The sequence below is a fragment of the Solanum verrucosum genome, unplaced genomic scaffold (assembly GCF_900185275.1).
Source record: "Solanum verrucosum unplaced genomic scaffold, falcon-dt-bn FXZP01000118.1, whole genome shotgun sequence".
In the NCBI taxonomy this organism is placed as follows: domain Eukaryota; kingdom Viridiplantae; phylum Streptophyta; class Magnoliopsida; order Solanales; family Solanaceae; genus Solanum; species Solanum verrucosum.
Window position 1 is genome coordinate 2,700,916 of NW_026020568.1, and position 16,938 is coordinate 2,717,853.

At 32.6% G+C, this 16,938-nt stretch overlaps 1 non-coding gene and 1 pseudogene across 1 annotated transcript; both read left to right on the plus strand.

Moving 5' to 3' along the window:
* Positions 1-8,218: 8,218 nt before the first annotated feature.
* LOC125810635 (U6 spliceosomal RNA) lies at positions 8,219-8,325 on the plus strand. Its single transcript, XR_007441878.1, has one exon. It is a non-coding gene; the product is annotated as a U6 spliceosomal RNA (small nuclear RNA).
* Positions 8,326-13,260: 4,935 nt separating this feature from the next.
* On the plus strand, positions 13,261-14,298 carry LOC125810557 (mitogen-activated protein kinase kinase kinase 17-like; annotated as a pseudogene).
* The last annotated feature ends 2,640 nt before the right edge of the window (positions 14,299-16,938 follow it).

Here is a 16,938-nt window from a genome sequence, read left to right on the forward strand (position 1 = left end):
TGTTTTTTCAAAAGGACGGTGCAATGTGTCACAAGGCTAAATACTGGATATAAATAAACATCACAAATCTAATGGTAGAGAATTCACTTTCAATCTAAAAATTTTAAACTTTTAATTACATAATTATTACACACTGCTGGATGAATGATTTCAACTAGATCTAAGGATATTAACCAATTCAAATTAAAGTGCCTAAATTTTTATTTTATAAAATAGCCACGTGACTTGACCTTAAATAATCACTCATAATCATCACCCAACTCAAAAGCCACACGCCTTCATACATGAGAGAGCATGTATGAAAAATATTAAAAAATGTACACTATCATGTTATTTAAAAGTAGATGTTTTTTTACTAAAAATCTTAGTAGCTCACAATTAATTGGCTACATGAACTCCAGTACTTCTCTTTCCTTTTTTTTTTTCTAACCCCATTTATAAAAAAAAAAGAGGATATGTTTTAAAAATTGAAATCCGATATAAAAAGAGTTATACATACATTGATGTGGACAGTGTGTGCCTTTTATAATACACACGCCATATACGCATGACATTTCGTGGAGTATTCAATTAAAGGGATTTTAATATATATATATATATATATATATATATATATATATATATATATATATATATATAGATAGATAGATAGATAGATACTTCGAAATTGTATATATAGTCATGGAATACTTTATTTATAGTAATATATTGGTGTTATGCCTCTCGTAGAAGGAAAGAGAAAACTAAAAGAATATATATTTGAATTTGAAACCAAAAGGGAGTTGGTCAAGACACATTTTAAATAAGTCATCAAGTACTCCTTCCGTCTCATACTAGTTGATCCTCTTGCTAAACATAGTTGTCCCATATTAATTAGTTGATCAGAAAACATTAATCAATTTTTTTCTATATTACCCTTGCAATTAATTCTTTTTGAAAGTGTTCACATTTGTTTGTAAAAATTCAAGAAGTTTTTTAAAGGGTGAATTAGTAAAATTATCTTCGTATTTATGATTTCTTAATATGCGTGTAAAAAGGAAAGTGATCAACTAATATGGAACGGAGAGAGTAATAGTTAAAAGGTCATATCTAAAGGAAACTTGTGGAAAATTGAATGTATGTTTGTGAAATCCACACCTTGGCACATTGAAAGATTTCCATACGATTGATTTAGAAGCCACGTATGGATCACTACTAAAAAGACAACTTTTTGTCATTGTTTTGAAGTGATTTGAAAACTCTCAAGCTTTGGCATGAAGAAAAAGCAATTTCTCACGTTAGTTGGATAAGGGGATAATCTTGCGTTTTGATATACCCTAATCTCATTAGAAGCAATTATCACGTCTTTATTTCACTTAATTGACTATTTAACTTTCTTTTTCATTTTCTTTTTAGTTATCTCAATTTATACCTTACTGCATTCCAAGGTAAGCTCCTACTAGATCTTACTATTCCTATATTCCTACTGAATTTGAGTAACTCGATTATGAACATTGTATCGCTATGTCCCTTACTTAGCCCCGCTTTTTGGTTAAGGATGCCACCTCTTTATGGGCTATATGCCCTGATTGTCCCCCATACCCATTATAGAATTTGTGAACTCTTACGAAGAAGAACAGAGAATGCAGAAACAGAGATCTTTTGGAAGAATCTAGAAGAAAGCTACATTTCAATGTGTATCATCAATTCATTGTGTGTGCCCTTTTACATTTCAGCCTCTATATATAGAGGATTATATTTGTTGTTACTAATTAACCTCACAACTAAATGTGGTAACAACTTAACTAACTGCATAACAAAATGTAAAGCACGTGACTCTAACTAACTTGTTGAACTGACCAATCACAATACAACAGCTCATCTTATCTATATTTCAATACACCCCCTCAAACTGAAGGGTGGAAGACATCTAACACACCAAGTTTGGTCATGAGGAGATGATGTTGACTAGCACCTAGCCCTTTTGTGAGTATATTAGCAGGTTGCATGGTAGTGGACAAATGCTTAAGTTCAATGAACCCCGACTTCACCTTCTCTCGAATAAAATGACAATCAATATCTATGTGCTTCGTACGCTCATGAAATACTGGATTTTCAGCTATTTGGATGGCTGATTTGCTGTCTGTGAACACTGAGATTAGAGTGGCACCTGGAAAGTGTAGTTCATCTAGTAATCCTGCTAACCAGATTAGTTCAGCAACAAGGGCTGCCAAACTTCTATACTTTGCCTCAGCTGAACTCCTACTTACCGTCGGCTGCTTCTTTGATTTCCAAGAAATAAGAGAATCTCCAAGTTTTACCATGTATCCAGTTACTGATCTTCGTGTGTTTGGGCATGAAGCCCAGTCTGAGTCACAGTATCCTGTGAGTTTTGTAACACCAGTCCCTCTTCTAAGCATTACTCCAAGTCCTGGAGATTTTTTAATAAATCTTACAACTCTTAGTGCTGCCTCCCAGTGTGAAACCTTAGGGTGTTGCATGAATTGACTCAGAACCTGAACACTGAAGCAAATGTCAGGTCTGGTAATTGTCCAATACAACAATTTACCAATCAGTCTTTGGTATGCTGTAATATATTCTAACTCTGCATCATCAAATCCACCAATGTATTAATCAAACTCTATGCTGGTCAATTTGTGGTTGAACTCTAAAGGAGTGCTTACAGTCTTTGCTCCACTCAGTCCAGTCTCTGAAATAAGTTGTAAAGCATACTTCCTCTGATTCAGTAATAACCCCTCTTTAGACTTCAAGATTTCAATCCCCAAAAAATATCTAAGACTTCCCAAGTCTTTCATTTTAAAATTTTTGTGCAGCATGTTTTTGGCTTCTTGAACCATTCTGGAGCTATTCCCAGTTATTAAAAGATCATCAACATATACTAAAATCACAGTCATTTCAGTTCCTTCCCTTCTAATGAAAAGAGAGTGATCATGAACACTTTGAGAGTAACCTGCTGCCAACAATGCCTCAGTGAACTTAATGTTCCATTGTCTAGATGCTTGCTTGAGACCATAGAGTGACTTCCTCAGTTTGCACACCTTAGATTCCCCCTGCCCCTGGAAGCCCAGAGGAAGTGCCATATAAATGTCTTCAACTAAATCACCTTGCAAGAAGGCATTGTTAACATCCATTTGAGATAAGTCCCAACCATAGGAAGCTGCCAGGCTAAGCACAGTTCTAATGGTAACCATCTTTGCAACTGGAGAAAAAGTATCATGATAGTCAAGTCCTTCTTTTTTAGTATAACCGTTGGCAACTAATCGAGCTTTATATCTATTCACATCACCATTTGACTGGTATTTGATCTTGTACACCCACTTTGATCCAATTGCTTTCTCACTTGGAGGTAAGTCAACAATTGTCCAAGTGTTGTTATCTTCTAAAGCCTTAATCTTTTGTTGCATAACATTAATCCACATCTTATCTTGTGATGCTTCATGAAAAGATTGAGGTTCCACAGCTGCTGAAAAAGCCTGCAAATAAGACTGATAACCTGAGGATACATTATCATAATAGACATGGTTCTTAATTGAGTGAGGACTTGATTTTTGAGGCACAACATAATATTTGATCCACACAGGAGGCTTGCACTGTCTGGTAGTCTTCCTTGAACTAACATTAATTGGTGGTTCATCAACAGGAGGTGGAAGAGTGTCTGAATACACATGTTCTGTGGGAAGTGGCTCTATTGGACCAACCTCGGGAGGTTCATCATGAGAACATTCCTGATCATTATTGGTATTAGGAAGCTCTTCAATATGTGTATGGCATGGTTCTGCAGGAGATGAACATGTTGGGAGAACTTGATCTATGTTCACATCATTGGTGGCATCATCCACAGTATCTAAGAAAGGTGAAAGCAAGCGACAAGGACCTGTATCATTAGATTGCATAACTTTAAAAGGAAACACTGCCTCTATGAACACAACATCCCTGCTAATGAACACAACTTTCGCCTCAAGATCATGTAGCTTATATCATTTTTGTGTGGAAGAGAACCCCAACAAAACAGCTTTCTTAGCTCTGGCTTTAAACTTTCCACCTCTTGGCAAAACAGTAGCAAAACATAAACATCCAAATACTCTTATATGTTCTAGTCTAGGTGCCTTTCCAAATAGCCTTTCATAAGGATACTGTCTATTTAACACAGTTGTAGGCAGCATGTTAATTAAGTAAACTGCAGTTTGTACACATTCACCCCAAAATCTACTAGGAATATGAGATTGCATTTTTAAAGCTCTACTTGTGTCCAGTATATGCCTATGTTTCCTTTCAACAATACCATTTTGTTGTGGAGTGTATGGACAGCTACTTTGATATATGATGCCTAAAGAGGATAACATTTCATTGACTTGACTGTTAAAGAACTCAGTACCATTGTCAGATCTCAACACCTTTATTGCACAATCAAACTGATTACAAACCATTGATATAAAGCTTCTCAATACAACTATTATATCCTTCTTAGTTTGCAGTAAAGAAATCCATGTAAATCTGCTAAAGTCATCAACGACAGTAAGAAAATAATGTTTTCTATCATAAGTGGGATCTCTATGAGGTCCCCAAACATCTAGATGTACTAGTTGAAACATCTTAGTAGTATGAGTAACACTAGAAGGAAACTTGAGTCTACACTGTTTTGCCAAAGGGCAAATCATACAATCTTCTTGTACTGCCTCAACCAGTTTATTTTGCAACATATGTAGATGCTGCAATACTTTCAAAGAGGGATGTCCCAATCTAAGATGCCAAAGTTTATGTTCTTCTGAGTTCTTGTTTTTGAGTACTGCTCCAACAATAGGTAGTACTTCTTGTCTGAGAATATACAAGCCATCATTTTCCTTACCAATCCCAATCACCTCTCCAGTAAAGAGAGCCTGCATTACACATAAATCAGGATAGAAAGACACCATGCATTTCAGTTCCTTAGTCAGTTTAGAGACTGACAATAAGTTGAACCTGAAGTCTGGTACATGTAAAACATTTTTTAACTTGCAATTCCCCAAAATCACTGCATCTCCTACATGTTCTATATGAATATTATTTCCTGTTGGCACCTGCACCTTATTACAACTGGATTTTGATAATTTTCTACATTCACTTAACATACTTTCACAATATGTAATATGATGTGTAGCTCCTGAATCAATAATCCACCTCACTGTATTTCCACCGACATTATCAGGCAAAGGATTCATACCTGCTGCAACATTGGCATCAGCCCTGCAGGTTCCTGTAGGTGAGGAAGGAGGCAACATCTTAGTGACTTGCTCATATTGCTCCTTTGTGAAATAACCTCCTGGGAAATAGAATTTTGATGCTGATCCAGATCCTGATGCCTCAGAAGTGGAGTTATTTGCATATGTTGATCCAGATCCTGATGCTTCAAAAGTGGAGTTATTTGCATATGCTTCATTCACAGATCCAAATCCCTTTCTCTTACTCTTGAAGTCTGCTGGAAATCCTACAATTCTATAACAGTTTTCTCTAGTGTGACCTTTGTAACCACAATGATCACACACTAGTCCCATCATTCTGCCTTGTGAATTCTGACCCTGAGTCTTCTTAGCAGGAAAATTGTTGTTGATCTGATTGTTGAAATTATGTGGTTGAGCACCTCTTCCTGCCATCATTGTCCAAGGTTCTTTACCTCCTTCTGTTTGTCCTAGCTTCCTTTGGCTTTCTTCCTGTATAGCCATTGCATAGGCTTGATTTACACTTGGAACAGATGGACTCAACAGAATAGAACTCCTCATCTGAGCATAGCTCTCATTCAAACCAACCAAAAACTGCAATAACCTTTGTTGTTTAACATGTCCAACGTGTGAGCTTGACTCAACACAATCACAAGAAGGAGAAGGCACCATCATATCCATCTCATCCCATAGATCTCTCATTTTGGAGTAATAAGTTGTCACAGAATCAGTTCCTTGTGACAATATACTGATCTCTTTCCACAAGTGAAAAATCCTTGTCAAATTGGACTTATCAAATCTCTCTTTGAAGTCATTCCAGATCTTCTTCGAACTAGAAGCATATACTATGCTAGTCATTAATTCTGGTGCAACTGTTGCACTTATCCACTATAAGACAACCGCATCACATCGTTCCCATCTGACTGCCAGATCTCCCTTGTATGAGCTCTTAGCACATGTGCCATCAACAAATCCCAGTTTGTTTTGACTAGTAGTGCTAATCGCATTGACCTGCTCCACACACCATAGTTCTCTGGCCCTGTGAGCTTCATAGGAATCAAGGCAACACCAAGTACGTCTGATGCTTGAAGATGAAGTGAATGATTATGATTCGTCTGGAGATTATCTTCTACCTCTGAACTCTGTGATTCCACCATTACTATAGCTTCAACAATTGCAGAAACTACAGATTCAAACCTCTAAGGAATCCCTTGATCAATGCTTTGATACCATATAGAATTTGTGAACTCTTGCGAAGAAGAACAGAGAATGCAGAAACAGAGATCTCTTGGAAGAATCTAGAAGAAAGCTACATTTCAATGTGTATCATCAATTCATTGTGTGTGCCCTTTTACATTTCAGCCTCTATATATAGAGGATTATATTTGTTGTTACTAATTAACCTCACAACTAACAGTGGTAACAACTTAACTAACTGCATAACAAAATGTAAAGCACGTGACTCTAACTAACTTGTTGAACTGACCAATCACAATACAACAGCTCATCTTATCTATATTTCAATACCCATTTCAGCAAGGATTGTCGTGCTCTCCAAAAATCTTCTTCTTCTGACCTCTAAGGTGGTCCGTCATTTGAAAGATTAAGAGCTTGTTTGGATTAGTTGAGTAAAAATAATTGATAAGTATCAACAATTGAAAAATATTTTTAAGTGATGAAACTGATTTATCAGCTTAAAATCATAAGTTAGAAGTGATCAATTTGTGACTGATTTTAATTTAGAAGCACTTTAATATGTAGGAAAAGAATATATAAATTAAAATAATAAATACTTATAAACTATTTTGGCATGGTTGATGGTAATCCTTGAAGCATATATAATCAATCTTCCACTTGTTGTTTTTTCCCTAAGGTCTTTAAAGACTTCCCAATTCTATAATTTGCCAAAAAATAATAATTTTGATTGACTTCATGCTTGTCCAGTTCTTAGAGATTAAATTATATTGTAAATTTAGTGGATAAACATGTAACAAATGATATCTTGCTGTAAATTTTGTACTATACAACACTGTACAGATTTTTTAAAAAAAAACTAATCTATTATCTTTTTGCCAAGTGTCAAGAAATTTTAATTTTGATCGATTCGTCATGTTGCTAAAGTTTGTATTAGCACAAAGAATAGTTAAACAATACCATTGAAAAATAAGGATAAATAACACGTGAGGATAGTGACAACTACAAGTAAAAAAGATTGATATAAACTTTGAAATTTAGTCGTTTAGTAAATGTAGACATCGAAAAGAAAAAGGAAAGATAAGAACTAATTAAGATAAAAAGCCAACAAAAAAAGATGCAACAAAATGGTATGTGGACATGATTTGTAGACTGTAGTGGTGGACATCTCTTGGTCATTTTTTAATAGGAATGAATTACACTCCACCAATTCAAGTTTTGAAATAAATGTTCTCTTATTATTATCGCATAACGCTTGTCTAATGCGATGTCATTTTATAAAAACTAATTATTCTTCCAGTTATGCTATATTAGGTTTTGTGTGAAATAAAGTCATATTACCACTATTAAATAACAGTAATGGCATGATTAGATCTAACTATAACAAAAAAAAAAACAAATATTATAAATTTCGCATAATTTAAAAATATCTTTTACACTTTCTCAATATTCTATATGTATATATTTTGTAAAATATGAGAGAGTTTCAAACCTATCTAGGTATATATAGTAATGGAAAAAGGAACAACCTTAAATCATCCACTAACAAATTTTTTATTTTTTTATTAGAGCATTACATGTACATTGTATAGTATTAATTTGTCGGCTAACAGCAAAGCAAATGTGGTTCGACCCCACTATACATGAATGTAAATGATCCAACAAGATATGTGCTATACTCTTATGTTCCCATCTTAGATTTTTTATTTTTTCATTTTTTTTAATTATCAAATTGGTAAGAGTTGTTTATAAATTATTAGGTACTAAATTTTTTAAAAAGAATCAAATAAAATAATTATAAATTTTACAGATTGGATTATGACTCATATGTCCCTTTTGGGATATCCGATAAAATTGGAACAATATGGAGAAGATTAGCATGATTCCTGCACAAGAATGGTACGCAAAATCGAGAAATGGAGTATGACTCGTATTTTAGTTCATTTCGTGCCCTAATTAACCTGCTTATCTATTAATTTATCCTATTTTAACCTATCTAAATTGAACTCACCCGCTTATATATATATCAGTATTATTATTTTCGATTGGCAGGCTAACCAACTCATCTCAATTATTTTGTTCCCCAATTTTCCATCTACGTACAAACGTTTAGACATGCTTACTACTAAGTGACAAGTGTTGTCAACTTGGTTTAGGCACATACGATTTCCAAAAGATTGAAAGTTGAAATTAAATCTTACTTAAATAAACTAAAATAAGACATAATTTATCAATATTACCCTTTTGCTACTTTGGGGATGGGGTGGATGAAGGATTTTGTAGGTTTATTTATTTAAGAAGAAATGATCAACTGTCAAAAGATTCTCTAATGCATTTCTAATTAGCCCTTATTATTAGTTATAGTTATTTTGTAATGTATCTATTAAAATATTAAATTTATTATAATCAAAAGATTTTAATAAATTTATTATAATCAAAAGATGATATAGTAGTAAATTGTCAATTTATTTATTATTTTTAAGGGGTTTGTCAAGTCTAGACAAGTAAGAACATATGGAGGGGATATTTTTAGAGTTGGGAAAGGAAAAACGGCAAAAGAGATTATAAGATAGGAATCAAGGCATTCAGGTAGCCAACTATCTGAGCTATTAAGATTTTTCGACTGATGAAGTATTAGATTTTAGAACAATAAAAGTAGGATAATTGTGGCAACAACATGCGCTACACCAAAAAAATTTAGCAGCAATTAATTAATAACAATAGCTTAATTATCGTTAAATATGTTTATTATCGCAATAACACTCTTTGTAAATGTTCTTAAGGCCCATAACGACATTGGATGCAATGACAATTAACTAATGTTGGTAATTAAAGACTTTAAAACTCTTTATTAATATGCATATTTATTGCCGTTGAAATCTATGCGGGATATTGATATAACATCTCTAGGGGTGACAAATAGTTGGATTGGATCGGATTTGGATGGATTGAACATGGATTGAACAAAAATGGTTTGGATTACAATCCACCCAAATAGAATATGGGTAAATATGGATTTGGTCATATATGATTTGGGTAAAATGGTTCTAACCCATTTTAAAAAATCTGTTTTTCAAAAAAAAAAAATTACCCCCTCCCCCGGGCACCTCCCCCCCACCCCCCACCTTCCACCAACCTATCCCTAATTTTTTTTGTTTCCCAAAAACAAAAAAAAAAAACTGTTTTTTCAAAAAAAAAAAAAATTTACCCCTCCCCCCGGCACCCCCCACCTCCACCTTCCACTAACCGACCCCTACATTTTTTTGTTTTCCAAAAACAAAAAAATCTATTTTTTCAAAAAAAAAAAATTACCCCCTCCCTCGGGCACCCCCCCCCCCCACCCACACACCTTTCACCAACCTACCCCTAAATTTTTTTTGTTTTCCAAAAACAAAAAAAATATGTTTTTTCAAAAAAAATAAAATAATTAGCCCCTCCCCCGGGAACCCCCACCCCCACTTTCCACCAATCGACCCCTAAATTTTTTTTGTTTTCCAAAAACAAAAACAAAAATGTTTTTCAAAAAAATAAAATAATAATTACCCCCTCCCCAGCACCCCCACCACCCAGGGCTCCTCCTTCCACCAACCTACCCCTAAATTTTTTTTTGTTTTCCAAAAACAAAAAAAAAAAAAAAATTCAATTAAATTTGAAAATTAATATTAATTTTTTTATTTTTTAGCACAATTAAGAATTTCGAGCGGAAGTAAAAACTAAGTGATCTATTATGAGTCAATATGGATACCTATATTTAATCCATTTTGACCATATTTGTAGAGACTCTTAAAATAGCTTGAAGCCCATATTTAACCAATTAAAATAGGAAAAATTACCGAAATACATACCTTTTGTTTCACTTATTTCCATTATCCCTATTACTTTTTAAAATCTCCAAAATTCCTTATTTCTTTAATGTATCCGAGCTACATATTAATGTATTCGAGCTACATATTATGTATCCAAGCTAGTTTTTAATGTATCCGAGCTACATATTAATGTATCCGAGACAGTATTTAATGTATTCGAGCTACATATTAATGCATCCAAGATTCAATTATTGTATTCGTTTTTTTTTTTTAATTTTTAAGGGATTAATGTAATTAGAAACTTATTAGGGATGGATTATAATTTTACATTAAAACTATAAGATTTATGTAATTTATCCATTAAAATATGAGTAATCCAAGTTATTAAATATGAATAAAATGAACTCATTTCATTAATATGGGCTGAAATTACAGACATCACACACTTTAGATCCAAAAATTGGAGTATTAATTATGTCATATGTTAAATACCTGTCACTCGATAAATGATTTCTTTTTCAACCAACTTTCCTCATCAAGAAAATAATTAAGGAGACTAACCAATTCAAATTAAAGTGCTTAAATTTGTGTTAAGTAAAGAGCCACGTGACTTGAGCTTAACTATCTCATAATCATTATCTAACTCACATGCCACGCCTTGATGGGAAAGCATGGTATGGCAATGAATGGTTGTTGAATTACTCCCACGGTTTCAGTTTATTTATCTGATTTTGATTTGACACAAAATTTTAAAAAATAAAATAAAGTTTTTAATCATATGATTTTAAAATAAAAATAAGTCAAATGTATCAATATATCCTTTAATCTTAGAGTCTTAAATATGACACATGGAAAATTAGAGTTAAAACAGTGTACAAAAAAAAGGATATACTCTTTTTAAAAATGGAATAAAAAGAAAAGTAAGATAAATAAATTAAATCGGAGAAAATAATATATATATTCTAATATCTGCTTGATTTGGTAGATTTAAATGCTATTTTTCAAAATATTTTGATTTTGGCTTTTAATTTTCTACTGCCCCACCTAAATGTTATTCAAAGAGTCAAATTCATTTCCATTTGGTGAAATTTGTTGCAACTTCTTTCACACACTTTATCCCATTTTTGTTCTTTTAACTTCTCTTAAAGTTAAATCACTATTATGTCTTTTAATTAAATACACTTTGCAACTCAATTTACTTAATAATATATCAATTAGGGCGACTTTGTCAATACATGTACTCTCCGAAGCACCATCACTAAAATCATGAAAGACTGTCAATTGACCTTTGAATACTTTCATCGAATTTTTTTATTATATACATAAAAAAAAATTACATACTAAGTATATAAATCAAAGAATTTTTTTTTTTATGTGTATGTACTGAAAGTCTGAAACTGCTTGTGCCTATTATAATATGCACACCAAATACGCGTGACATTTCGTGGAGTATTCAAGTAATAAAGGGATTATTATTACTATTATTATGGAGTAATATATAGATACGTTGAAATTGTGTGTGCCGTTTATAATATACGCACATTATTTTAAATAAGTAAGTAACCAGTAATAGTTGAGAAGTCAACATCAAATGGAAACTTGTGGAAAAATTGAAGGTATGATTGAGAAAAACACACTTTTGCCACATTGAAAGATTTTCATACACTTGATTGTGAAGCTAACTTTTTGTTACTGTTATTTTAATGGATTAAAGCTTCTCAACGTGTATATGAATTATGATTCTTCCTTTCATGATGAAAAAAAGAATTTCTCATGAATATTAATAATATTTTATTTTTGAAAGGCAAAAAATAATAAATATTTTAGAATAGAAGGAACATTTAACCCTTTGATATTTATCTCAATCTGTTTTTCAAACGTTAAATATTCTTATAGATTACAAAAGACACGTCTTTGATTGTAAACCTTGACGTATATAGTTCATATATATATAAGGAAAATGACCTAAATACACATCTTATTTTATCATAATTTCTAAAAAATTTCTATACCTTCTAAAAAAATTCAAAAATTCCCTCTCGGATACATCACTCCCTTCTTGCTGATACATTCCTACCTCCCTCTCGGATACATCATATCTCTCCCCTCTCTAATACATCCCTCCTCTTTCGGATATATTTCTCCCCTCTCTAATACTTTCCTCTCCTATGTATCTGGATGTCATATCTCCTCTTTGATACATCCCTCCCCTCTCGGATATACCCCTCCCATATATTTGGATGTCTGCTAATGTATTCGAAAGTTCAATGATGTATCCGAAATTCATAAATTTTAAGGGATTATGGTAATTTAAAAAAATAGTAGGAAAATAATGTAGTTAACTCTTAACACTATGAGATTTATGTAAATTATACTTAATATAATCTTCCACTTCTTGTTTTTTACCCTAAAGTCTTAGACTTCCCAATTCTATAACTTTGCCAAAAAAAAATTCGATTGACTTCATGCTTGTCAAGTTCTATGAATTTAAATATTATTATAAAATATTGGTGGATAAACATGTAACAAATGTCAATGAATTGAAACCTATCAAAAAGTGGAATGTTCTGAAGAAGTCAGTAGAAAGTTTTTGTTGGTTCTTCAACCAACTCTCTTGAAAAGATACTCATTTATTAACACCTATAAAACAACCCAATCCAACTTATCAAATTGATATGTACTACTTTAAAATTTAAAATGCAATGTATTGCCACGTGCAGACAAATCCAATTGGGCAAGTAATTGTAGTTCTTAAGCCTACTCAATCTGCCGCATGGCCATAACCATTTAGCCACGTTGTAAATCCTCTTAAATCAATTTTCAAACACTATGGATTAAAGGCAAGAAAAAAGTGGCCACCTAAGCTCTACCCAACTAATTTGGAATTTCTAGAAACTCCACCTTATTATATAGCACTACTTTTTTTTTTTAATTTCCGATACTCAATTTAATATTAAATTGTGATTAAATCTGAATTTGTGACAAAATGTGTGTATATATATATACTTCTTAGTTGCTGCTCCAAAAGAAACTAAAAACAGAACACTCTTCTTACACTTTCTTCTTCTTCTTTTCTTCCTAAATGGATTGGATCAGAGGACATACCATCGGCCACGGCTCCTCTGCTGCCGTCTGGGCCGCCAAATCACGTTTCTCAGGTGAAGTTTTTGCTGTTAAGTCAGTGGAGCTATCAAAGTCACAGTTGTTGCAAAAGGAGCAGAAAATTCTGTCGGAATTGAGCTCCCCTTATATAGTTAGCTACAAGGGCTACGATGTTACAAAAGAGAAGGACAAACTCATGTTTAATCTTATGATGGAGTATATGCCGGACGGCACACTTTCTGATGAAATTCGAAAACAGGATGGTTGGGTTAACGAGCCGTTGATCGGGTATTATACGAAGCAAATTGTACAAGGATTAGAGTACTTACATTCAAGGGGCATAGCACACTGTGACATTAAGGGGCAAAACATTTTGTTAAGTAAAACCGGTGCCAAAATCGCAGATTTTGGTTGTTCCAGGTGGGTTGATCCGGTGAACAGGGACGGTGGTGCAAACCCAATTGGAGGAACGCCGATGTTCATGGCACCAGAGGTGGCGCGTGGGGAAGAACAGGGGTGTCCAGCAGATATTTGGGGATTGGGATGTACAATTATTGAAATGGCCACTGGTGGATCACCATGGACTAATGTGACAAACTCAGCTTCATTACTTTACAAAATTGCATTTTCTGGGCAATCCCCTGAAATCCCAAAATTTCTCTCTTTACAAGCAAGGGATTTCTTAAGCAAATGCTTGATAAGAGATCCAAGAGAAAGATGGACAGCTAAAGAGCTCCTCAAACATCCATTTCTTGAAGAATTAAATTTGAATTCTACTTCAACAAATCAAAATTTTGTGACGAGGTCGCCAACAAGCATTCTTGATCAAGACATATGGAATTCAGTAGCGGAATCAGAAAAACATGGATTCTACAGTTTTACAAGAAGTTACTTCTCCTCTGCAAAGATTAAGAGATTTGAGTTCAAATTCAGGAGAATTGAATTGGAGATGGAATGATGATCAGATGTGGATTACAGTTAGAAGTAGCAATAATGAATAACTCATAGAACAATCATCTTGCTGTAAATTTTTGCTCTGTTCTAAATAGTTACAGTAATATTCAGTGTACAGATCCATTAACCAAGAATTAATATTCAAAAGATTTTCTATTATCTCCGACCAATAGCCGGCTGAATAAATAGACATATATATTCTACGTGACATGCTTCTGCTTCTGAAGAAAGGGAGTATATTCAAATTCATGGCAAGTGAACTTTACATAAACTGTGTAATGAGACAGCTCAGCTAGCAAATTTCATTTGTTTTACAACTAATATAAATAATAAATAAAATACATGAATCTGTAATTTTGAGAAGTACCACACGACAAGTTTAAACTTAAATTTGTCTGAAAGCTAAAGTCACACGTGACTCATGAGGTTTAACATAACTAGCCCATCTGTCATCCAGATATTTCAAAGAGTTCGGAATCAAAGTAATATCCTTCTCCTCAAGAGAATCAAATTAACTCGTGGTTGAGCATAGATTTTGAATCAAATATTTTAAAAAAAAAAAAAAATCTTATTTGTTTGATCTTAAAATTAGATATTTTAAAAATCTAATCTTCAAGTTTTCAAAACTAGTTCAGACCAACTTCTGGATTTTTAGGACTTTCCTTCACAAAATTTTAAAAAAAAAGTACGTAAAATACATATCTAAACACAATTTCAAGAACTCAAATTTTTAAATTTCAACTTCAAAATTTATGGTTCTTGCGTGCCTGCATACTTCTATTCTCAATTGTCATCGAGCTACTGCTCACTTCATATCAAAGTTGTACATTTTTAATATCTTACGAATTTTAAGCAAGCTACAATTAGAAAATAAAATGCACGGACACGCGTATTCAAATCCGGGTACTTTGTATGTTTTGTGCAACGCATTGCCACTGCATTATTAGAATCTATTGTTTGTAAGGGTGTTCAAACTATATATATATCAATATAAAGTAAAATTTGAATTATATATATAGTATAATTTTTTGACAAAAGATATTGAACTGGACACCCTAAAGACTGACACCATCATAGCTCCGCCCCGTAAACAGTATACTGTATAGTACTTTTTCTTCCCATTTTTGTCCAAATATTCATGTAACTGTTATTTAAATTGGTATTTTAAAAAATGGTTTAAACCAACCTCGCATGATCATTAGCTAAGTCACAAGCCACGCCTCCATAAATGGGACAGCATGGCATGGCAAATGGAGTACCATTAATTAAATAATTAGTAATTAATTAGTGGTAGTTGATTTGTAATCTAGTCTAATAATTAATTGTTAGATTTAGATGCTAATTTTTAAAACTAGTACTGCGTCATACCGCATGAGGACCAAGGGATGAGAAAAATCTTTTTTTTTTCTTGCTTTTACTTTAAAACTAAACTATACCTATTTTGTCACTAATTAGCTCCTGTTTAGTTGTAGATTTTGAAATTAAAAAAATTGAGTTTTTAAAGTCGCGATGTTTTTGAATTTAAAATTGTATTTAGACATATTCCTTTTGTCTCTATTTACTTGTTCATTTCTTACTTTGCACACCTATTAGGAAAATAATAATTGACATAGTGAGTTTACTATTCTAGCCCAATTAATTGATAGAATAACAAAATCAACTTACTCATTAAAGAAAAGAAGTTCTATCTTTTTCAAAAACATTAACTCTCTAAAGAAATTGATGGTATAATATGTAAAAATTATTATTTTTTCTTGATTTGTCAAAATTGGACTAGTAAAAAGGGACAGAGGGAGGAGTACATTATACTTGGAAAAAAAAAGAACTTTTGTGACTAAAAGTTAAATTTCTCTCAATAAGTTTTTGAAACTTGAAAACTTTTTGAGGACATATGTTTAAAATCTCATCCAAAAATTTATGGCTAAACAAATATATATTTGAAGATAAAAATTTAAAATCTATAGCCAATCGGCAATGCTTGTGAAAGCACAATTAGTGATTATTCAAATTATGAATATGTGACAAGTTTAGTCACAACGGTCTATATCATGACTATTTGTCGAATATTCTTTATTTATTTACTATGTAGATAAATAATACATTGGTATTGATATTGTGTGTCTTAAATAATACGCACACCATGTGCATAAGCCATTTCATGGAATATAAATATATATATATATATATGCTATGTCTCTTATAGAAGGTAAAAGAAAACTAAAAGAATAAACAGTTGAAAAGAAAAAGAAGTTGTTCAAGACACATTTTAAATAGTTAAGAAGTTGGTATCTAATAAGAAACTTGTGGAAAATTGAAGGTATGATTGATGCACTTTTCACAAAACACACTTTGCCACATTGAATTAAATTTTCATACACTTGATGTAGAAGCTACGAACCACTTACTAAAAGGCCAACTTTTTGTCACAGTGTTTTGGAATGGTTTAAATAACCTCTCAACGTATATATGATTCTTACTTTAGCATCACGAAAAAGCAATATATCATATTACTTCTAGAAGGGGATGATCTTGCGTTTCGAAATAGTCTTGACGATATTGATGATAATGAGCAGTGACAAAGTTAGGATTTTCACTAAGAAGGTTTAATATAGGAAGAAATAAACACACGTACTATAGTCGAAGGGAATTCGACATATACTATATATACATTATAAAAATAATTTTAA